Raw genomic sequence first — 24839 nt, forward strand, 5'->3', positions numbered from 1 at the left:
GCCCTGAAGGTTGAAAATATATCAGGCCATAAATAGCACATTGTTCACAGAACCATTTTGGGTTTTATTCCGGCTTGATTTCTAGCAAGATTTTAGTACCTGCTTTCTCAAAAACTGAGAAATTTTGATTCAAACTTGGGCCCCAAACTTAGAAACACATATGCATTTGCATAACTTTAGCCTCATTTACTTCACTCGGCCTACTCACATGCTTAAAGTTAAGCTTGTGTGTAAAGTTACTGCTTGCAAGATTTCAATCAAAATTATTACAGCTTGTGCTGGTATGAGTAATTTATAACATGCAATTTGCTCAACAGGGATAAGCAAAAACTGCTTGCTTGACAGAAATAATCTTTAATTAGGAGAAGAATAGTTGTATTGAAAGCATCGTGGTTACTTTATAGTAGTCATTTAGAAAAAGAGGCTACTTTTTACAGAACCTTAAACAGGAAGGAAAGGAAAAAAAAATCATAAAGCCATCTTACTTTTTCATGAGAGTAAGTGCTGGAAGAGAAAGGAAAAAAAACACACACAAAAAAAACCTCCAAGAGTTGTTCTGCTCTAAAAAGAGGCTATTTAAAATGGCACCTTGTTACCCAATAGCAGGTTATCACTGGGCATTATTAGTCAATAATGGGATCTTGGTAGATATTTAGGAGCTGAATCTGCTGACTTTAGTAACAAACAGTAAGTTTTTAGTGCTGTCTCCTCCATTTAGTCCTGCAGAGCAACTGCAGCTCATAGAGGTAGCTGGATTCTGTTCTGGCTCATGTATGCACCAACAGATCTGGTAATTAAGATTTAACAGCTGGACTAAATTTCTCTCTCTCACACCCACACCCCCACCCATGCCAGACCACTGAACAGCCTGCACCATCTTCATCAGACACTTCAAATTTGACTCTCAGACCCCAGATTGAGTTTACAGTGCTGGTGGTCAGAAAAAGCTATATTTTAACTTAAAAAGAAAAGGAGTACTTGTGGCACCTTAGAGACTAACCAATTTATTTGAGCATAAGCTTTCGTGAGCTACAGCTGAGCATAAAGCTTATGCTCAAATAAACTGGTTAGTCTCTAAGGTGCCACAAGTACTCCTTTTCTTTTTGCGAATACAGACTAACATGCCTGTTACTCTGAAACCTATATTTTAACTTGTAAACTGAGCACATTTGAACTGGAGTCTTTGAGCTACAAACAAACATGGAAGACTGTGATGCCATTTCATAGTAATTTTTCAGAATAGATCTCCATTAAAAAAAAATGGATGTGTGCTATTCTCACATTTTACACATAGTCTCTCTCTCTAAACTGAGGAAGGCATTTGTTTGCTGAATGTCAAAGCCCTGAGAAGACAAGGCTTATACAATAATGCCCATACGACCCGAACTATTGCAGCACCATTATGACCTTAACATACAGCTAAAGGCAGTCCTCTGTCACAACAAAATTGGGCGAACATGTTCTGTACGAGAGAGATGGCTGAGTAAGAGGAACTGATGAGATTGCAAATGACAGGCGGACAGAGAGAAATGCAGATGTGGCAAGTGGCCAGCTATTAGAAACCAAGAGACAAATATGGCATTTCACTGCACTACCCACAAACCCCTGCTGTGACCATATCAGCTTATCTAGGTTACTTTCACTAGACACCACTGACCCAGTGCAAAAACCATCTATGGCTTAGAATGTACCCATTTAGAGATCAGTTTCTTAGGTGCAGCGTCCCCTTTCCCACCATCTCCAACAAAATGTTGTGCTCTGCTTAGAGCTGTGGGAACCATGAAGTCTTCTCAAGGGCTGTCAGATTTTGTTCAGGAGGACAAGGGGTTTCAAATGCAGGCTGCGGAGAAGACACTGAGCTAGAAAGGGTGGCCAAGTGGTACACATAGCTAGGACCCCTTGCAGCCATATAGAGATCTGGTACACTTGCAGCAAGGGGGAGGGAAACTGAACTGGGTGATAAAGAAAAACATCCATGTTATTTTAGTAGGAGTCCAGAGCAGCAGCCACAGCTGACAGAATGACTCATGGAAGAATCACTCATGGCATTATTAGCTTTAGATTACTGGCAGCTCTGTGAATGGATCTAATCTCCACCTTCAATGCAGGAACATATGAAACTAATGACTGAAGAAGGCCGGAAAGCCTGTCTAGTTCGGTCCCCTTGTGCTGACCCCACATGATACTCTTCCCCCCACATGATCCCATCAGCTCCAAAGGGAATTTTGCCCAAGAAGAAAGCCAGTAAAGATCTCAGGATTAGGCTCATAATATTTTTAGTTTTAGATTCCACTGTGTTTTGCTTTAATATGGCAACATTCCTGTGGGCTGCTGCAGCGATCTTTTCACGTTATGCCACTGAGGGTAGTTTATGCATTTTTATTTTTTTTAAGTTTCAGAAATAAGCACCTCACTATCATAGTGACAGGCAAACTATAAAAATCCACCAATAGCTTTCCTGAAATGCCCGTGATGAATAAAGTTAAAGAGTCTCTACCAATGGATGCTAGTATTGTTTTGGCAGCAAAACTGGGCAGGAATGAAATAAGCAAAAGTCAATCAAAAGTCAAAGGCAATAAATACGCTTTCCCCAGAGCTTTGAAAGCTACATGACTGTTTCCAGTGGATCATCAAAAAGGAGCGATCCCCAAAAGGTCGGGACTCCCCACAGGAAAAGTCCAAACACCAATACCAGCAAGAGCACCCTACCACCACAGCGAGGTATAGTCTCCGATAACTAGGTGCAGAACATTTGGGATTTTCAAAAACAATGCTGCTGGCAGCTTTGAGAAAGTGGCTAAACTGGCGCACGCTGGGGGTGGGAAGAATGTTCATTGCTGTGCAGCAGTGCCACAGACCTTGGCAAGCTCTCTCTCTGCAGCTGCCAGCAGATATGGGGGGGGGGGGGTGAGCATGGGGGAGAAATAGAACACGCAAAAGAAAAAAAAGCATGAAAGAACAGAAGGGAGGCATCAGTGCTCTTCAAGAACTTCATGTAAAAAGAAAACAATGCCTTGGTTTCCACACCAGGAGCTATATGAAAAGATACTAACAATGCCGGTGGGATGTCTTTTGCCAGCTTTGAGAAACAACAGTGTAGCTAGATGTATTCAGCTCTCAAAGAGGTATATAACCAGTGGAGAAGGAGAGAGGGGCTAGTGCAGGGGTGAGTGTCCAGAAAATACTGGTAAGTTATTGCAATTTTGCAGCCACTCAGTCTCTTCTTTCTGGGCAGCTTTCCAATATGTGGGTTAATGTTTCTCAGAGCAGTATGGGTTAGGGGAGGGGAGGAGAAAGCATCTCTAGTGAAGTTTCATCCACAGTTCAGCCATTCAGTACCACGCCAGCCAAGTGCCTCAACTCTGTTCCATGACACAAGCGTTTGGATTTTTCCAAGAGCTGATGTCAGGGCTTTTCATGGAGAAAGAACTGCATTTACAGGGCAGGCAAGGAAGGAGGGTTTCCCCAGCAGCTATTCTCAATGTGGCCTTTGTACTGTTCTACTGCTGAAGCCAGGACACTGCGAGAGAGCTTTTAGTCACTGTAGAAATTCTGTTAATGGGAGGGGACATTTTAATCAGAAACATTTTCAGCACCAAATACTATTCTTCCACTAGTGCCGGACTTCCAAGGTTTAGAAGCATCACAGTTTCCCATCTACAGGGCTTGAAGTTACAGTCCTTTACTAGCACAAGGACAGCTATTGTCTAGTATCTGCACTATTGGGTAGGAACAGCTATACAGAACACAACCCATAACTACAAAATACAAGAGACAGTAATGTAACAAACTGCTCAGTTTTCCCTCATCCCTGAGGCTTTATAAATGAAGCCTGAAAACAAGAGACTCAAGCAACAGTGTCAGGTTCATCTAGGGAAAATGATACATCAGAGACCCAAAGCGAAACTCTATTCTGAAATCATTCTGGAGCAGAGGCTCCCAAACTGTGGTTAATGGACTACCCTAGTCTGTGGAGCACATGCTGGGGTTAGGCAAAGGGGTGACCAGTCATGGGTTACTGGCTCACCTTTTTTCCAACTGAGAGAGAGAGAACCCATGGAAGGGGGTGACAAAATGAATTAAACACACATGATCAATTATTTTCAAAAAGGAAAGCCACTTTCTTAGAATTACTTTACCTGAAAGAAATTGCTGTAGTCAAGAGAGATGTTATGCCACTGTGAACTGGTGGTCAAGCATCCACAAGACTTGTCCATTTGCTACAAGCATTCATTGCATTGCACATTGCACCAATAAGGTAAGAGGGCCAAGCCCTTCAAATCCAGGAGTAAAGACTGTGCTTTCTTAGGCAAAGATTCTCAGACCTACAGAATTCATACCCCCCCCACTTACCTCTTGACACCAGAAGAGAATTCTATAGTATCTGGTTTGTTCCTAATAGAAAGGCTCTGAAGAAAGCCTTTTTCCATTTGCACTTCTTGGCACTGTGAGTTTCTGCTCATGAGGAAAAGCCCAATTTACACCTCTCAGGAATACAACCAGTATCTTTTGTTGCATTTTTCTCCCTCCAGTATCCATTAATAAGAAAAAATTTAAAAATTCTTACAACCACAGATGACCCCACTGCACAAGGACCACAACGCAACTAAGTTCCTTTAGAAGGCAGGGCCAGGCAGTCAAAATTAGCTACAGTTGAGAAAGGCAGGTTAATTACTGCTGAAATGAAAGGTTTGCTTTGCCTGACAATAATTGCAATACAAAGCTGGCTCACGGGAGACACGCCTCTGCTACTCCTCCACCAGCACCCGGCCTACACACAGGGTTTTATTCTGCTAAACCAACCACTGGAAATCTACAGCGTTCAAATGCCATGGGATTTACTTCCACCCAACATGCACAAGGGCTTGGAGATCAGTCACGTTGCCCCAGTGTATCATGCAGCTTTCGTGTTTCATTAGAGACACAGCCTAGTTTCCTTATTAATGCTGTATCTTATTTGTGGCTGTGGTAGACTAGCAACAAGTGTGAAGACAGCTTTTAAAACAGCAAAGACATGGGTTGGAAGGGAAGGAGAAAACACATCACATGTAATACATCATCTTTTGAAAGTCACATTTCCTACACACTGTCTCTAAATATCGAATTTTGCTTTTGCGATTGTGTGCACAAAAGTAAAAGCAAGTCTGAATCCCCTTTGAAAATCTGTCCCTGAAGACACATCATTCATCAGTTGGTATAGTAAATATACATACCTATGGCAGAACAAAACCACACACAGACAGTACACGCAACAGACTCATTCATCACGTCTGTCCTACACGAAAGTTCTAGCCACCAGTGAGGAACTGGGTCTGTTACCCAATGATGGGCACACTCAAAGCAGTAACTAACAGACCAGTCTTGCTTAGGGTTGCCAATTTTCTGACTGCAGAAAACCGAACACCCTTGCCCTGTGGCCGGTCGTGCCCCTTTTCCGAGGCCCCATCCCCTACTCACTCTATTCGCCCCCGTGTCGCTCGCTCTCCCCCACCCTTGCTCATTTATACCAGGCTGGGGTAGGGGGTTGATGGCTCTGGCAGGGGGGTACGGGCTCTGGGGTGGGGCTGGACATGAAGGAGTTTGGGGTGCAGGAGGGAGTTCAGGGCTGGGGCAGGGGTGCGGGCTCTGGGTGGTACTTGCCTCGGGTGGTACTTGCCTCGGGTGGCTGACAGAAGCAGCGACATGTCCCTGCAGCCCACAGGTGTAGGCTTGGCCATGGGGGCTCTGCGCAGGACTCTCACCCACAGGCCACCCCTGTGACTAGGGGCCACAAGGACATGTTGCCGCTTCCAGGAGCTGCACAGAGCCAGGGCAGACAGGGAGCCTGCCTTAGCCCTGCCAACTGGTCTTTTAGCAGCCTGGTCAGCAATGCTGACCAGAGCCACCAGGGTCCCTTTTCGACCAGGCGTTCCGGTAGAAAACCAGATGCCTGGCAACCCTAGCTTGCTCCCGCTGAAATTAACGGGAGTTTTGCAATGAATTTCAATGGGAGCAGGATTAGGCCCCTCTGCAGAGGGACTTTTCAGCTCAGAAAGCTTGCCGACATAGCAGACTCAGCTCTATTCCTCTATCCTATATCTAGGCACTGATTATACACCTGAAAAACACCATTTCCCAGGGTTGCCAAATTATAGTAATATTTATATACTTTCCATTTTCAAAGTGTGACTTTATCTTTGTATTTATGGTTTTTAGATACTTGATTTTTAGAAAACTTCATTTTAAAAAAGTTGTTCCCCCCCTCCCCGAGATTATAGATGCACATCTACCTTAACTACATCTTAATGCAAATATTTGACTGGAACATTTCCTTTGGTTTGGGAACTTCGACAAAAACAGCATGAAGTAGCTCAACGACACCTTAATTCATAGAGCCAAGTTTCGAGGCCAGAAGGGACCATTAGCTCATACTGTCTGACCTCCTGTGCAACACAGACCACAGAATTTCCTCCAGTTACTCTTGTATTGAGCCCCACAGCCTTGACAAAAAGGCATCAAAGTCTGAATTTGAAGACATCAAATGAGAGAGAATCCATCACTTCTTAGCCGTTTGTTCCAATAGTTAATGTAGGTTATTGGTCTGGTACCTCAATGCTGGAAAATCAGAATTTGCACCAGCCAACCCAGGACTGTCTCTTTTCAGCCAAAGGGCAACCAAAGTAAAAAGCATCCTCCACCACCATGCCCAAGCCCCTCCCCCCAAGCCTTAACCCATTTGTCAAACCATGCTCATTTTCCTGTGCTGAACGGATGGCATGCACTTTCATGACCTTTGCAAGACTCCTAACATTTGCTTGCAGCAATAACTAATCTACACATCATGTGTCCAAAACTAGACCAAGGCAAAGAGCTCCACAGTGGCCTCATTTACGCTAGGAAAGAAACTGGACACATACTGCTCCACCAGCAGAATCTACAGCATAGACAGTCTTGGGAATCATGACCACAGCGCTCTCTAACCTACAGTGTGGGTAGTAACACTTCAGTCCTATCTGCAGCTTCCACTCTTCTGGGTCCAAGCTATTGACAATTGTAGAAAGTCTCGGATACAACTTGATTTGCAGCCCATTCTACTACTGGTTAAATTGCATTGGCGGTGAGTTGATGCTACAAAGCTGGCTAGCAAAGATGCAACCACTGAGGCAGAGAGAGAGTAAATGAGAATGTCATTTGTAAGCCAAAACATTTGAGATATAAACCAATAAAAGAAGGGGAAAAAGCATTTTTCAGAAGTGAATTACATCTCTCTTTTTAATCCCACTATGGTCTCATCCTATTTGCTTCAAAACTTTCCAGAAAAATTTCTACCCTGGCACAAGATCACGAGAAGTTTCAGACAGATTCTCTTAGCTCTGGCAAAGGGAGGTAAAGTAGGGTGAAGAAAAAACCCAAGCTTATGCTGGAAAACTAAATTTCTATCTGAACTATACAGACAACAGTGGCTCTCTCTGGTATCTTATATTTTTGTATAGTGCCTACAAACCCAAAGGAACCAAAACAAATGCACATAATATGCAACCCTTCTATCTTCCACACCACTGAAACGCAGCCCGAGCTAGAGGTCAAGAAGCAAAATGATGCACAGCATACTGCATGCGTGAAGAGTGCAAATTCTCCAGGTATATTTAAGCAAGGCCTTGCTCCCTTACATTCCATATTCCCCTTCAATTTGTTCTAGGATGACCGACAGCAGATGTGAAAAACCGGGATGGGGTGGGGGGTAATAGGTGCCTATATAAGAAAAAGACCCCAAAATCGGGACGGTCCCTATAAAATCGGGACACCTGGTCACCCTAATTTGTTCTTACAGCGAAGTTTCAATGCTGAATCCATGACAAAATACTGTCAGAAACTAGACCAAACAGGTTCTGGTTTCACTGCAGGATCAAGTCCAGTGTCTTCTGTTGTGAGTTGGGAAGGGTGGAAAATAGGGAAACCAGTCTATAATAAAAGCAATGAGGTTATAGTAACATACTTTGGGATGCTCAGAAAGCATATGACTATATATCAGCTAAAGTATAATTATACAGTACTTCTAAGGACATTTGTATGTGAATATTCTCCTCGCCCTGCCCCGAGTTCTCCTGTGAAGCCATCTTAAAAGAAAGCCTTATTCCTGAGAAATATACCAGCTGTTGAGAGGTGGGAGCAGTTACATTCCTCAAGACTCGTGTCAGCAGGATGGAGATAATCAAACCATTTGAAAAAAAAAAAAAATCGCAGTGTCTGCTTCAAGTTGTTTCTGCCCCAGCTTGGCAGAGTATATTCGTCCTCAGCATTTCTTATTTAAAACCCAGACCAGTGCAGTGCTAAGAACTCTCAACTCCCACTGACTTCAGTGAGAGAACAGAGCTTGCAACAACACTCAGGATCATGTCCCAATACTTCTCAGAGTTGCCTCTTCATGCCAGGGCCACCTAAAACATTGCCTTTCTGGAAAGTTCCCTTTCTGGACAGAAGCTAAGTGCCTCTTTTATAGCATATTCCATCAAAGGAAATGCAGTGATGTGTTTTTCACACCATCTTCACTCTTCACATCTAATCCCAACATCCATACATTAACAGATATGATCAAATGGATACAATGAACCTCCCAACACCATCACAAAGCAAGACAGTAGTGTCTTCATACGCATGATGGTGCTGACTTTAGACACAGAATAAGTGGTAAAATTATTCAGATTAATGCTGTATGAATTCTGTACCAGCAGCATCGCCCTGAATAGAGACTGTCAGCTCAGCTCTCTTCCATTGCTGCTTTTGTTTTCAATAAAACAAGTCCCAATTATAGATACAAAAATGGAAATATTATAGGAAAACATTCAAAACATCATCACCACCACCTCCTCTAAAATGGTTTCGCAAGCACTCAGTGGGAAGTAATTCATCACTGCTGTCCAAAAGCATTAGATCATCAAATCTCACTTCAGGTAGATCACAAATGCTGGAAAGGAGGATGCTGCTAGTATGCAAAAAGGCTTGCAAGCCGTTCAGCATTGAAGACTGACAAGGATAGTGCTGCCTGCATTTTTTGCAAGACATCTTTTCTAGCTGTCAAAACCTTTGTTCTCAAGCAGAGACTAAGGTGTGCATTTTCAAAATTAGTGTATTTAAATGGTAAATTAAAAACCAACACACACAAAAAGAGCAACTGCAGGATCACAACATAAAGGGGAAAGGGTTATTTCATGCACAGTTAATTCTCATCAATATTACAGGAACACTCCTTCCCCACCCTGCCCCAGCACTCGGAAATGCTATTTTCTAGTCTCTCACCACATTCATATAACAGAGCGAGAGGGAACAAAGGCTTCCAGACATTACCTGGATCACAGGACAAAACAGCAGACAAGCGAGATCTCGAAAGGCTCGTTACCATGGAATAGAATATCAGGCCCAAGTCCTCTCCAAGCTACCCCTGGTTTTTGCCTTTTTTTTTTTTTTAAATGCTCATCTCACATTCCTGGAAAGGCATCTGATTATTTTACTAACCATCTGAGGGATGGGAATAAACTCCACCTCTTCTCTCCCATCTCCCCCCATCATCAACAGAGACCCAACACTGCGCTACTAATGGACAGGCAGAGAACAGCATCTACATACTTCTCTGGGAGAATGCATGCAGCAGGGCAACAAAGGAGGAGAGCTGGGGTTTAAAACTCAGCATGTCCTGGGACCAAGAGGGATATAAAAAAGGAAGCATCAGATCACTCTAGGGAGCATGGTAACTGAATGAAATGTACAAGTGCATCATTTCATTAAAAAAACTCAAATAGGGCTGCGGGGTCTTATCACACACAGCCCTGCCTTCCCCCACACGCATATCACATGGTTTATTTTGTTTACAGACATTTTTAAAGGCACCCACCCACAATGATACCTGAAAGCACAGAATTCTTCTCGGAAGAATGGACCTTCCCTACTGTTTTCAAGAGAAGAAGGGGAATAAAATCCTCTCTCTTTTCTGGAAAGAGAGATGAGCAGGTCCACACAGAGGGCAACAAGCTCGCTGCCCTTTTGGCTATATGACAGGCTCAGCCCTAGGGAAAGAAGGTAGTAGTGGGATGGAGGGGTTGTTTTCTTTTTCTGCCCCAATAACCTAATTAGGTTCCTGAGCAGCGCTAGCAGGATAGAAATTTCTTCACGCGACACTGCCTGTTTGTGTTTGATTAATGTAAATCTTCCCAGGGGTCTAACCATGCCGCAGGCAATGTGATGGCCAGCACTCCATTAACAAAGCCTCTATGCCACTGCAGACAGCAAGAGGAGAGAAGGAAAGGGAAACGTGCATTTAAAGCCTTTCCCTTGAAACCGTCTAATGTCACCTAAAGAGGTTACAATCATTTGCTCTGAACACTGTTCCTAACTCAACTCCACGTATTTCCCGTGTCGCTGCGGTTGTCAAAACAATGGAACTGGCTAGAACAGTGGTGAGCAACCTCACCAAAAAGACCCATTCACCGCAACTTCAGTGCTCCTCAGCCCAGTTTGTGTCAATACCAAATTGCACTGACCAATTACAATCTGACAAAACCATGATCTCATCACGGCTACAGAAGGAATTAATGTAGGAGGCACAGAGCCAAAAGAATCCACTCCTACCTCTAAATCTATCTGTTCCACAGCTCTAAATATGCAAAAAATTCCCACCCATACATTCCCAGGGAATGTATTTTCCATGCCTCTAGATTTTTTTCCTGTGGTTTTCATTATCTGTTTCTAAATAGTAGTGGCTGTATTTAGCAGGGTCTTCAGCTCTGAAACACATGTCTCTCTCATTTTTGAGGGATTTCACAAAAACAAAGGACTCCATTTTTTGTTTTTTCCCTTTTGTTAGAGCTGGCCAGATGCTCAGAAATTCACTGAGCAGCACCTCTCATTGCACACAATCCCAGTCTACCCTAGAGAGCAGAACTGAAACAGCCAGCAATGTTTAACCTGTGCTCTTCAAAACACAAGTGTCCTAAGATACAATGAAATGAGAAAAACAACAAAAAAAAATTAAAATCCCAAAGCAGAGCCTGCACATCTACTTTATTCATGCATCACTTGTGCCAGAGAGCCACCCTTCCCTTCAGAACTGGAGCAGGGTGTCAAAAGGCAGGCTATTTTTAACACTGGTTGTTTTAAAGTCAAGAATTCCTAAATTTCCCCCCCTCCTCCTGCCACACCCACTGGCATTTGGATAAAAATCTATGCAGTAATAGGAACACTGCAGTAAGAGCAAAATTTACCACAAATACTTTTTCTTAAAACATTGATGCCGATATTCAGCATCTCTGACTTCACTAAAGAGTTAACCGGTGGACACAGTCACAGCCTACAGTAGTAGAAGCAATGTGGTCTAGCAGTTAAGAGCCTAAAACGGCAAGTCAGAACTCGAGATTTATTCCTGGATCTATTCCACTCTGTGCAACTTTGACCAAATCATTTCACCTTTGTTTGCCTAACTTTAAAATGGGGATATGTACTTCTGAGGGATATTTGAGGTTCAAAATGTGTTTGCAATCCTACAAAAAGTGCAGCAACACCGGGAAGTATTATTACAACCTTACAAAGCTCTACTTGCCCATTCACTCGGGGGGGAGAATCTTGATTTTTTTTTAAAATTATGTAAAATATTTAATTTTACTTCATTAGTGTAAGGGTCAATAAGTAGATCTTATTTCTAAACTTGTAAAATCTTGCTATCTATCATGACTATAACTCAGTGGTTACATTTTCAGGCCCCACAAATCAAAAAGCCTGTGATGGTACCAGGACACAGGAAAATATTGAATTGTCTTTTCAGTCTGAACCATGAACCCTAAATGCTTCAAAACTACACATCGTAATCTGTAGCCCATCAAAACTGACCCCCCCCAAAATACCTCCTTATTTGAAAAAGTTAGATGAAGTACAGTGCTGTCCCTCAGGAAAAGTGGCAAGGAGCATGGGAGTAGGTCATGGTGCTGTACAAGCACCCAAGAAAGGGTCTACCCTGGGAGCAGGTAGAAGCTTCCGGGGGATTTGAGTACAGGATAAAGTGACAGCTTCTTGGAGGGTTATTACAAGAGAGAGCAAGCACTGGGTTTAAAAAGAGATGACACCTGCAATTTTTGAACTCAAAATTCAACGTGCCCGATTCTCATTTATACTAAGGCTTATTTTACACTTCCAGAGTGGAGTAAAGGGCCTTAGCGTAAGTAAGAATCAGACCAAGTGTGTTCAACACATTCTGAAATACTAGGATTACCAGAACCAAGTTGCTACCTAAAGCTACTGTACCCTGGACAATTGTTGGACCCTAGTTCCCACCCCATCTGAAACAGCCCAAATTTGACGACCTTCAGGACATGATGTGAGGTTCCCCCATTTGCTCACTGTAGGAAAAGGCAAAGTCGGAGCTAATGTTTCTGTGGGGAAGGACAGCATTGTCCGGCTTGATTTTTATTGTGATCGGTTATATTCATTTTAGGGATAGGGAGTAGCTGACCCCTTTATTTCTGGCTGACATTGGCAAGTAGTACCCACAACTTGTGATGAAAGCTAATATACTGTTATAAATCAAAAGAAAGTGATTAAAAACTTTCAGGGGGAAAAAAAGGAGTCCAGAGTGTTCTTTTCACATTATTGCTGCTTCAGGGGATTAATGCAGATGCCAGGATACGGTGTAAAATGAGGGGATCCAAGAATGAACATTCATACACTTCTTCATCTTATCCAACAACCCTACTCCCCAATAGCTCCATCCACTGGTGCTCTCTGTGACAAATTCAACCTCCCAATCATGCAAAAATCTGATTCAGCAGCCCATGATGCCATGGAGCAAAGAGGTTCAGTGCAACTGGGTGATAAAAGAAATTAGCTATGGCTATGATTTATTAGACCATTTAGTCCACGTCTGCAACTTACGCAGGGCTGTTCTCTACAATCTAGCTAATGGTTTCTAGACCCCTGAGGGGGAGAGGAAGGGAAAGGAGAGAGAGTGAGGGGAAAAAGGAACACTCCCCCCTAAAATCCAAAGTAGACGTTGCTTATAACCCTTATAGGTTAGCCAAATTCTATTTTCCCTTTTTGTATCTTTCTGGCAGTTACGCATGTGTTTCTAAAGAATGGGGTCAGTAGTCTCTGTGGATCAGTACCCATTTTCCATAGACCACCCCTCCCTTTGTATGTTATTCTACGTTCAATAACTTTCATATTGGCCTTCATTTCTCCCGTCGCATCCTCTACTGATGAGACGCTTTCCTGCTCAGCACACATGAGACACGAAGCCTGCAAACAGCAAGCAGAACTCTGCCTGTTTTGCTAAGAAACAGCGTTAGCAGCTCTCTGCTGGTTAGGATAGGATATGGTAAATATTTATGCGGAATTCACAGACCTTTACCCCAATAAGGAGCCAAGCATGGGAAAAGAGCAGCTTCCCAGAGCTCCACACAGCGGATGTGGAGAGGTCCCCAAGGAATGGACTCCACATCCGAGCGAAAAGCTGCAGGGCAGCAACTGAGAGTTCCAGTTCTGATCACTAATGCCTCTAGCTTGCCTTTTACAACTGTCTGCTGGATTTCTACCAATATTATAGCACATAAGGCTTGAGTCTGCATGGTACTGAGCATCTTCAGCTTCCATGCCACTGGAGAGGGCAAAGTACGCATCCCAGAATCAGGCCAGTGCTGAAGGAACATCCAAGGTTCAGTCAGTTGTATGACAACCCTTCCCCCCCCAACTGAATATGTACAAATGTAGGTTTCCATAAGGACCCCTCAAGCCACGTGAAGTCCATGCGCACTGCCAGACAGTGCTGCTTCAACTAGCTTCACTATCCCATTTCTCCAGTGTCACAATGGAAGAGGACAATTACCATCTGTACTGCAAAGCAACTGTTAGGAGACAGAGAAAACAAAACAAACTTAGGGCAGATACCCATACTTCAAATCACTGCGGATAACATTTGCAGATGACAGACTGGTGGAGTAGTAAATAATGAGGACCACGTAGTCATACAGAGCAATCTGGATCACTTGGTCACCTGGGCCCATTCTAACAAAGTGGAATTTTGATACAGCCAATTGCAACATTATTTATCTTGGAACAAGAAATGCTGGCCGTATCCTGGAGAACAGCAACTCTGCAAAGGGCTTAGGGGCCACAGTGGATAAGCAGCTAAATATGAGCTCCGGCTGTGACAAAAAGACGGTGATCCTTGGATGTATAAATAGGCAAATAGCGAGCAAGCGTAGGGAGCTGATTTTACTCCTTTATAGGGCATTGGTGAGAGACACTGGAATACTGCATCCAGTTCTGGTGTCAGATTTATATAAAAAAAGACTGAAAAATTTGAGAGCATGCAGAAAATTCCTCAAATAATATTTGGGTGTCTTGCAGTGAGATACTTAAAGAGTTCAATCTGTTTAGTTGATCGAAAAGACAACTGAGAAGTGACTTGATTGCAGTATATAGGGATCTTAGCAGGGAGAAAATATTGGGTACTAAAGGGCTCTTTAATCTAGCACAGAAAGATGGAACAAGAACCAATAGCTGGAAGCTGAAGCCTGACAAATTCAAGTTAGAAACTAGCCACTGATTTTTAACATTGAGGGAGATGAACCACAGGAACAAACTACCAAAGGAAGTGGTGGATTCGCAATGTCTTCAGATTGAGAGTGAATGACTGACTGGAAGATCTGCTTTAGCTAAAACAAAAAAGTTACGTTTCAGTCAAAGACAAGTTATTGGGCTAAATATAGGGGTAAGCGGATGGAATTTAATGGCTTCTGATATACGGGACGTCAGTGTAGATCATCTAATGGTCCGTTCTGGCCTTAATAATAATAATATAAAAAAGGAAATCTATGACTCTATTGGGGCTGCCAACAACAGAACTCTATTTGGTAACAAGTCACCACCACAAGATAATTATCATGATCAGCTCATTTAAAAAAAATGGAGAGACGATAACAGCACTAATTTGCTCAGCAGTGAAATACTAAAATAGGGCTGAAAGAGAGTCAAGTATTTGATTTTAAAACGTTGTGTCTGTTAGAAAATCTCCAGCTGAATAAACGATTAAGATTCTAAGATCGCTAAAGTAACAACAACATTTTTGCAAAAGCCCATCTAACTCCCATATTCTCTACCACCACTTGGGACTGCGGCTTAAACTTGTATCATTAAAGCTCATTCAGAGCTTTAAAATGACAGAACTTGCAGGTTATCACAGCATGTGCTTGTAGAGATACCAGGAGTCAAGTAGTCAGCAATTTCTTAAGAAATAAAAATGGACATTACAGATGTGGAAGACTGAGAAGTTCAAAGTGGTTGTGACGAAGAAAAACCTACAAGTAAACAGAGTTGTTTAAAAATTATGGAAGGATAGGAAATCATTTTTTTAAGTCTATAAAAAGCCTTAACACTAGACTGTTATTGCATGGTCGTCTCATTAATGTATAAAACATTTACCTTTATGGCACCATCTCCTTTAGTTATATCACATATGATGTGGGAATTAGACACCTGTATTTCCTGATCACAATAGGAATGGAATAAAATTTATAAGATCACAGATATTATTCCACGTCTATGTCCTAGTCCTTGTTTTTTCTTATTATATAATGCACTGTGGCTCCACACAGGGTGCTAAAAGCTGGCCTGTTAATAGCAACTCTTGCATCAATGGCCAACAAATCAGTGTCCTTTATTTTGAATATTCTGGGAGCAACTGATTGACAACGGTAAAAAAGGCCTCAAATAACGCTGGTTTTGCATACTTTTTTTAAAAATATGCAGTAACTTGAACCCAGGCTGCAGGTTGATATACTATAAATCTCAGCAGGATGCTAAGCAACGTCACATAGTCCACAAGCCCAATTCAATCTTTTTGACATACCGGAGAGCTAGTATGCTTTTAAATATGAAGAGATGGAATAATTCCTCTATATTCAAAATGCTACTGATGAGCACCCTCAGTAAATATTAGAGACTGATTCCCACTCCTTTGTTAAATACTGTTGGGTTATCAGACAGTATAGAAGAGTTCTTGGTTCACTAAATTATCCTTATTTTTCCACACACTCAGCGTTACACAAGATGCAATAGAGAGTTTTTAAACAAAAGAAGTCCGCATACTGCATTCAAAAGTGTAATTTTCATCTGTTACAAAACGCATAAACATTACAACCACTTTTCCCCCCCTTGCCAGTGCTGTCCTGTTTGTAACTCAGAGCCTTAGTTTTGCTTCAGATGTGTCTATGCCTTTGTCCCTCCCACCTCATAGCACTGCAACTAATCCTCCTCCAAAGGACACACAAATGCTGCCAGCATTGCACCTGTCACCCAACACACTTGTTCCACCACCTTCGAGTCACTTCCTTCATGCCACTTGTAGAGCTGTGCACATTTTAAGCATAGAGAGTGAAATGTGGGGCTAATGTGTCCTCTGTGCCATGCCCTCCCCCTGCCCCAAAGAGGGTATCCATCACTTTCTTCAAGAAAGCTGCACCCCGTTGCAGTATCCCATAATCCACACTACGGAGAAAGCAAACCTTTTTTGGGTCTAAAGCACTGTGGCTCAGCCACTTTTGCCATGCTTTTCAAAGACAGCAACAAATGCCTTGCTTAACAAACGAGTGACAGTCAAATATTCTATTTAGGGATTTGAAAGTTCTTGCATTACATGGTACTAGTCTATCAGTCTGAGGAAGTTCAAGACAGAGGCCTCCTCCTTACAGAAACTTCTGCAAGTTTACAGTAGACAGTTTCCAGAGCGGGTCAGGTAGAAACATAACATTAAAATGCTATTACTGAGCGCTTACGTGGCCTTTCATCAAAAAAACTCAAACAATTTCTAAAAGGCAAGTTTCTAGCTCCACTTCACCGATTGGGAAACTGAGGTCCAGAAGGGGGAAGCAACTTGCCCATCATCATAGTGCAAGTGAGTGGCTGATGTGGGAACAGAAACCAGATTCTGTCCAGTGCTATAATCACTCCCCACACTGTCTTAAATCAGCACTGTACTCTTAGCAAGGATACCTAAGACCACTGCTGTAGCCCATGGATACAGAAAATAAACTCAGAATGTTCAGACTGAGGGAGGAAAAACAAAAGGATGTCTCAGTTGTATGCTAGCGTTGAGCAGGGGAGTATGGGGAAAGATGTAGAAGTCTCCAGGTTTCAGATACAGGAGAGGTATCTGGACGGCATTTAGGGTCCAAGTGTGGAATGAGGCCCTTCAAGGAGGGCTCCAGAGTGCCCAGGTGTTTCGGTGAGGATCCAGCTTCACGATTCAATACATGCAATGGAGGAGTGCGTCTGTAGAACGCAATTCATCTCAAATGACCAACGGCCAAAGAGGCAACGAGAGAAGAGCAATCAGAGGCAGGGTAAGCGCTACACAACTAAAACAACTTCAAGGGAACTCAGTAAGAACCCAAAGGTCAGAGATGTTGGAAACAGGGCTGGGTGAGGGGAAAAAAAATAAGGGGGGGGGGGGAGGAAGAAAAGAAAGCCCATCTCCGTGTGAGAGCTCACAAAAGGACCCTATTTATCATTCACCTCACTGAGTGATTCACCAGACAAATCCACTAGCTCTACTCAGTAAAACCCACTTTCTGGGCTCCACCGAGACGAGCACATATCAGCCAAGTTAGGATTAGACTGGCAAGAGTCTACAGAGCCAGTCATTACAAGACTGAGCTACATCTGTCTCTTTCTTATGCATGGCTGTGTTAACACTGAACAAAACCTGCAGTGCTCAGACATTTCCTTTCATGTAGTGGAAACCTTGAAGCGGTGTCCATGCTGTGGCTGAAACTGTACTAACAATAACTGTGCTTAAAACTTAGTACTAATAGATATTAAACAGAATTTGCTGATCTGAGGAAATTGGGGAAGTGCCCAAGAGTACTAACCTTCAACCTCTGAAGTTATGAGTCACACAGCAGGCTGTTTTAGGTCAACTCTGGGGATTTCCTAACAACAACAACAACATCTTTAAGTTTTGTTACAAAAATGGAAGTTTATTAGTCCATGAAAAGAAAGGAGCTGAAAAATTATACAGAGTCAGTGACAAACCAACAGAAAACACAGTCTGGAGAAGCACAAAGCAAAGGACTTCCCTCCTGCATGAGAGCTCTAACTTGATTGCAGCCTTCACCTGCCTGGGCTGGCTTCTGATGCAGAACACTGGTATACGCAGGGCGCCATTTAAAAAAAATGGTCACATCGCCTCCCTTGATCTTTTATCTTGACCAATTTCAAAGAGGTATTAAATATTTTAAAACCATCTAGTATGCAAATTTCTGCTTACCCCAAGTTTGATTGGTTCCAGCAAGCCTGCTACAAGAAAGACCAACCAGCTGTTCTAGGAATAGAAAATTATACCAGATCAAGGGTTGGTACTTGCTAAATTCAAGCTGGGACCACTGCCGAAGCAGCATGCTAAACTAAAGGAACTAGCGACCATTTTATAGATCGATGTCTCATGAAACAACCAGAGACAGAAAGAAACGCTGAAATGCCCAGTTACCCCAATGGTAACATGCCCTCATCCAGAGCAAGTTACCCAATAGCAGCAAAAATTATGTCAGAAATAAAGAGAGAATAGGAAGCAAGACAGACAATGGCATGGTTTTAAGATCCAGAACCTCGCTACAGCACCAGCCAGCATTAGAAGCTCTTCAGCAGACAAATATGAATGCTTTCAAAGCGAGTAAACTTGCCCCAACACTAGTTATGGGCCAAGGTCAGAAAGAAAAAATGGTGGATCCTCGTTCTCATAAGATTTTTCAAGGATTTTCTCAACCTATTATGAAATCTCTCCTGTCTCAGTCTCCACCCCACAGTATAAATCAATACAGGAGAGAGAACTTTAGAGGCACCGGAATTTTGACTCCATAAGCAAGAGTAAGTATTTTCCCAAATGTCATTACAATCTACCGCCTAGGTCACTAAAGCGTAGATTCACACTCCCAACTTCAGAATGCAGCAAAATCAACATCCCAAGGCAGCAATATCTGTATTTGTACTCCCAGATGCTGAAAACACAGAGATCCATCCCTCAGGGCATTAGTGGCTGCATTCACCCGCTTACCCCCAGGATGTGACAAGAACCAAAACACCAGTGCTGACATTCCAAGTTCCCAGTGTCTCCAGACAATATAGGATCGGGAGATAGATGCCCTAGAACTAATTTAATTCTTTTGTCACTCCTGATGCTGCAATGATTACAATGTTTTTTCTGCACTGACAATTCCCCCTTTGCGCCCAGCCAATAAATAGTCTTTTCCAGGGCTCTCCAGTCCCCCCTGCCACAGCAGTGGGAAAGAGTAACTTTTCTCTAGCACAGAAATGATGCCATGGCAAGCAGTCAGGGGGATAGGCAGGGAAAAGAAAGGGGGGAGGGGAGAGAAACAAGATGTTGGGGCTGGTCTACGTGGGGAAATTTACTGGCATATTTTACTATGCTACCTCTATAATTATATTGGTATATACCTATGTGGACAAGCTTAGTCCAGAAAAAGAGAGAGAGTGTACATACAGGGAGTTATACACCACAATAATTATACTGGTGAGACAAGCCCCTAGTTTAATAGTTCCTGGTAGATGATTCATCTGTATTTTTAATCTTTGCTCACTAGCGGAGAATTGCATTCTCCCCTCCCCTTTGCAAGTTTTTCCTATTTTAAGCTTGGGAGGAGGAGCAGTCCTCAAACCTCAACCACTGAGTGAAGTTTAGACCAATAACTGAGATACGTCAGCTAGTATTTGATAATTGAATTTATATGGTTAAAGTTAATGTTGAAGTATATGGAAAATCTTATAGTTAGATTTGTGATTGCATCCTGTGTCATGCCAGCACACAAACCCACCTTATCTGCTGAAATACCCTCAAGGGCACTGCCTGCTCTTATGCCATAGGTCTCAGGACACCTGCATATTTGCTAGAAGTCACAACTCTCCAAACACTACGTGGCTGCATTATTCAAATGCCAGCAAATAAACCTAGCTCTCAAATTCCCAATCTGCTCCAGGCGCCAAACATACACATTATACAACCAGGGGAAGTTGCCCACAATCAAACCTCTTCAAAGGATTAAGAATGTTGTATTCCACTGTAATGTGCAAACAGCTGATCACATTCTTCACAGAATAGGTTATTGAGACAATCCAGATTTCCACATATAGGGTATCAAACACAGGTCAGAAAAATCAGCCACTAATTTATTGACAAGGAAGAAAGGAACCATTTATGAATAGCCTGCATTCGGGCAATTTCCCTACTGTATTTCCTGCTCAGACTTCTGAAACAGTCTGATTAAATTATTTGTTCTAACTGCAGTATGGAAGTTGGAGCCACTTGGTTATTAAGTAAAAGTGCAGTAATCTAAAGCAAGCATCTCCAAACCTAATGGAAGAGAAGGGAGATGGGAAAGCAGCCTTAGAAGATAAAATTAATTTGCCAGTGGGAGTTTGTTTCTGCACATCATCATTCCTCTGAACTGAGCTGACTGTCATTAAAAAACAGATCCGGGGGCCCTGGTGGCGGCTGGAGTCCTCGTCACTGGAAGAGGACAGCCCACAGATTTAGCCACTGAGATTCTGCACACACAGCTAGAGAAAGGACAGAGACAAGGGGCGAATGAAGGAGAAACCTCTGAATGACGACATACCTCGAAATGGTTACTACAGAATTTAAAGAAATCCACAGAACAAACTGCTACCACTGTAGGCCCCAAGTATTTGAGCAAGCTCTTCATATCTACAGACATCTGTATGGAGTTTATCACTGCATTATCTAACCTCTTCTTCTATCTACCTCCAAGGCAAACTGAGGTCGACCAAATGGTTTCTGTTCTCCATTCAGAAGTCCTGCTTCAATCAGTTTAGGGATAGGGACTTCCATAGATGAGGTCCCTGAATACAGAACATCTTGTCTGAAGATGTCCACCAGAGTTCTGTTGTGGCTCTCTTCAGCGCTCGCTGCAAGACTTCACTGTACATCTGTTACTATATTTACTTCCTTAACTGCTTGTTCCTTTGCGATTATTTCCCTCGTTGCCCACTTGACAGACAGTTGTATTGGGGTTCACCTCAATTTTGATTTAAAATTAGGTTTTTGTATAAAAAAAAATACAAAAAACCCCACACACAGTGTTCCAGAAGAGAGTTTTACAATAAAAAGTCCACCTTGGTGGAAAACTTTTCCACTGACATCCACCAGAAGCTTCACCGGGGGGGGGGGGGGGGGGGCCTGGAGTTTTAAGTCAATGGGGTGATCCTCTGCAATTCCTCTACAGCTGATCCAGACTCAACGTTTAATATCTCAGGAAGCACAGGGTAGATCTGAAGGAGTGGTTTCCTCATAACACAAACAGCAATAGGTGGAGCAGGAACTTAAAAGTGCTTCACAAGCACCGTGACGTTCTTGTCAGTGGAATAAATAAGCAGCCTTGATAAATAAGCAGTCTCCCAGCAGCCATGGTGCAATTAATGACAAAATGGGATTCCTTTCAACTGGCTGAATTCCAGACAAGATCACTGAGAATTGAGAACTGCCTACAACACAGACCTGTTGCGAGGTTATTTCCACCCCCAATGCTTAACTGCCTGCTTCTGCTTCAGCAATGACCTAGGAACACTGCAACACTGCTGGGAGAAACACACAGCCTCCTCCAGAACGACCTCTTCCTGTCAAAATAAACACTGATCAGAACACACTGACTATTCCCCGTTCTCTTGGCACCTGCCAGCCAGTAATACTACAACCCACAACTGCAAAAGGAGTTGTAGCCAATTGCAAAGGGCATTTTAGACTCCCAGGGAGTGTTTAGTGCTTAGAACAGAAGGACTGGGAGTCAGGACTTCTGGCTTCTATTCCATGCCCAATTGGTTTCTTTCTATAAAATGGGATCGATTGCTTTGTGTAAACGGCCCTAGATAAAAATCTAATTATAAATATACCTTCACTGAGCCCAAAACCTGATGATAAAGCCTACCGAAAAAAAAGAAAGGTAAAGATATGTCGTATAACATACATGGCTGCAACAACATTGGTGAAGGGCCAAAGCTAACAATCTTACCATTTTAAAATGATCACAATGATTTTTACTCTGAAACCAATGATTTTTAAATTCAACCTTCCCTATTTTGAAGGACAGGCTGGCATGCTTGCTTTCTCAAGTCAGAAGATAGGGAAGTTACTGGGTGAACCAACCACGAACAGTGGGCTGATGTCTTCCTGAAAATCCAATGTATAGATTTAACCCACCTGAGCAAAGAACTTACACAGGGATTAACTAATAACCACACACTTCTATCACATCATTCAGAGGAGCTCAAAGCACTCGACATTATGCTTCACACTCCTGTGGGGTACAAGGTTATCCCCATTTTAAAATGGAGTACTGAGGAACTGAAATTGAAGCAGCTTTTCTCACACAGCAAATCAAGGTCAGAACTAGGAACAGGGGCCAGAATACCTAGTTTCTAACTACTACAAGAATGCTGCCTCCCACTACAAAGAGGTCTGAAGCTCAGCGGTAGAGAAGAAGCCTCTGACAGTTCTGTTAGCTTCGAGTCTCTCTGCACTTCGACACCTTCATTGCAGCATGGAGTGACAGAATTAAAGAAAACCTAATTATAAATAGCTAAGACTATAAAAGGCTCTTTCAGCAGCATCCCAAGGGCACCTTATTCCACCAGCCAACAAAAATGGAAACAAAATGATAGTACACGTACTACCAACAATCTCTAAGATCAGATCATCGCCCACAAGAACCACTTCCGCTGTAGAAACCACAGCGACGACACATGGCGAACCACAACCTATCATCCTGTGTGTCTCAGCAGACTGCAGGGGAAGATCACCAATTTGAGAGTTACAGATAACCATTACAGAATTTCTGTCACTCTTATCTTTGGGATACAGAATGCGCTGTTTCTCTCAGATGCTTCAGCAGATGAGCTCTCTCATTGTCCTGTTCACTATTGACATCACATTGGTTCTTCCATACACCTCCTTCAGTTTCCAGTGGAACATATCCTTCCCTCACCACTTTTCTTCCAGAAAGCAGCCATTAAGGCCCCATCTACACAGAAAAATTCCTGGTAACATGGCTGCCCAGCTTGGAGCAGAAGGAGGGAAGAGAATGGCTGACAATGTTTTGAGTTAAGCAACAATTCAGCCCAGGTATAAGTAGGTGTAAATCCTAGAGAAGCCATTGGTGAATTTGGTCTCTGGAGCCAACAAAAATCTCCAACAAGTTTTCCCCTGTCTACACAGGCCAGTCAGGACCATGTTACTAAACAGACTGACCTTGAAAACCAATGTACAACACAAGAAAGTATTTAATACCAACAATGCCCAAGTGTCCCCATGCACCCGCTTAAGCCAGGGCAAACGGAAAAAACACAAAACACAACCACTCCCAGAAGGGACTGACTGTTCTCAACACCGCCATGCAGCCCCTTTGGGCATGAATATCTACCCCCACTTTTCAAACAGGCATCCATATACCACCATGGTGTTGCTGAAAAGCACAGCTGAATGTTGTGAACCTGAAAGGAATGTCATGCTCCAGCAAATTCTCCCTTACCTTAGATTAATGGTTCTCACCTTTTTTAGTTAGAGCCTGCTGTTGGGAATGGCATAAGGGCAGCCCCTCCGATATCCTGTGGTTGTCTCCTGTTTAAGTTCTCTCTCACTCATTTCCTATCTGTTTTCATTGTTATCTCACCTACTCCAGCTTTTTCTTGTTCTTCTTTTGCTTTTCTTTTTTTTTTTCCCTTTGAAGCCACCAGAAAGGAGGAAAGGAGAAGGTTAGCGCAATCTCCTTCCCCATTCATCAGAAGGTTACGTGTTGTTGGGCATGGGACAGGACATCTACTGGTGCCTCTGCATTACAGGAGCGCAGAGAAAAGACACTTGGTCTGAGCCTTCAACCCAGAACATGCAGGAGCAGTTGCCAACCAGCTACATTAGGGAGCACAATCGCAGCAGGAAGAGAAGACTTGCAAGGAGCCACCTGACACTTTATATGGACCAGCAGGTTGCAGCATATGCCTGCAGGTGGGTGCCACCAGATTGAAGATCCTGCACCTTAAGTGGGTTCTAGCCCAAGAAAGCTAATGCCCAAATAAATCTGTTAATCTCTAAGGTGCCACAAGGACTCCTCAGGGTTTTTACCTTGCAATGTGCCCCTCCTGAATCGGTCTAGTGCTCCATCAGTGAGATCTGGCCACCTCCCTCCAGGCTGGGAAACACTGCCTTAGGTCAGTTCATGCCTTCCAACCCCCTTCCAGCCACTATGGAATTGTTCAAAATTCCATGAAAGCATACCTAACTCCTCACAGGCCACAGGCTTCTGTCTCTCTACACTGGGAAGTCACCCAAGTGCTCTGGCATGTGACTGCCTGCAATATCACAAGTATCACAGGACTCAGCGCCTACAGACGAACTTGAGATCAGTTTCATAGATAAACAGGAACTTTGTTAGCTGGACTGGTGCACACAGCTTCAAAGAGAAACATTACTCAGATAAGAAGAGTCAAATTTCCCCCATCTATTTCTTAAAGTCTGAAGCACACACTTGAAGAGCTCAGAAGCCAATTAAACCAACTCAAATGTCCAGCCCCAGCAAAACTACACTTTGTTCATGTGGGTTTAAGCAGGCTAGACACTCCATCGTCCTGAGATTCTCCCTTTGGCAGCTAGCACAAATCCTGCAGCCTCATTATCTGCACCAAGGCAGGCCCTTTTTGTTAATTCACACCTCGCACTTCATGCCACATCTTCTACATTGCCAGAGAGTTCAGACCATAGAAGCCATAATTTTGCTGAGTTGTTTAAACAAATGTAGAGG

General features: G+C 43.0%; 1 protein-coding gene across 5 annotated transcripts in view; it reads right to left on the reverse strand.

Annotated features, from left to right (window-relative positions):
- The window catches only part of ARHGEF12 (Rho guanine nucleotide exchange factor 12), a 103105-nt gene that overhangs the window by 68164 nt on the left and 10102 nt on the right, over positions 1-24839 (reverse strand). Inside the window, exon 1 of one of the 5 annotated variants that reach the window (XM_043534265.1) lies at positions 17889-17907. The exons of the other annotated variants lie outside the window; for them this stretch is intronic. The gene's annotated coding sequence lies outside the window, so the exon portion shown is untranslated. Of the gene's footprint in view, positions 1-17888; positions 17908-24839 lie in introns of those variants that run through there. 5 annotated transcript variants of the gene reach the window in all.

This window comes from Chelonia mydas, chromosome 22, assembly GCF_015237465.2.
Source record: "Chelonia mydas isolate rCheMyd1 chromosome 22, rCheMyd1.pri.v2, whole genome shotgun sequence".
NCBI lineage: Eukaryota > Metazoa > Chordata > Testudines > Cheloniidae > Chelonia > Chelonia mydas.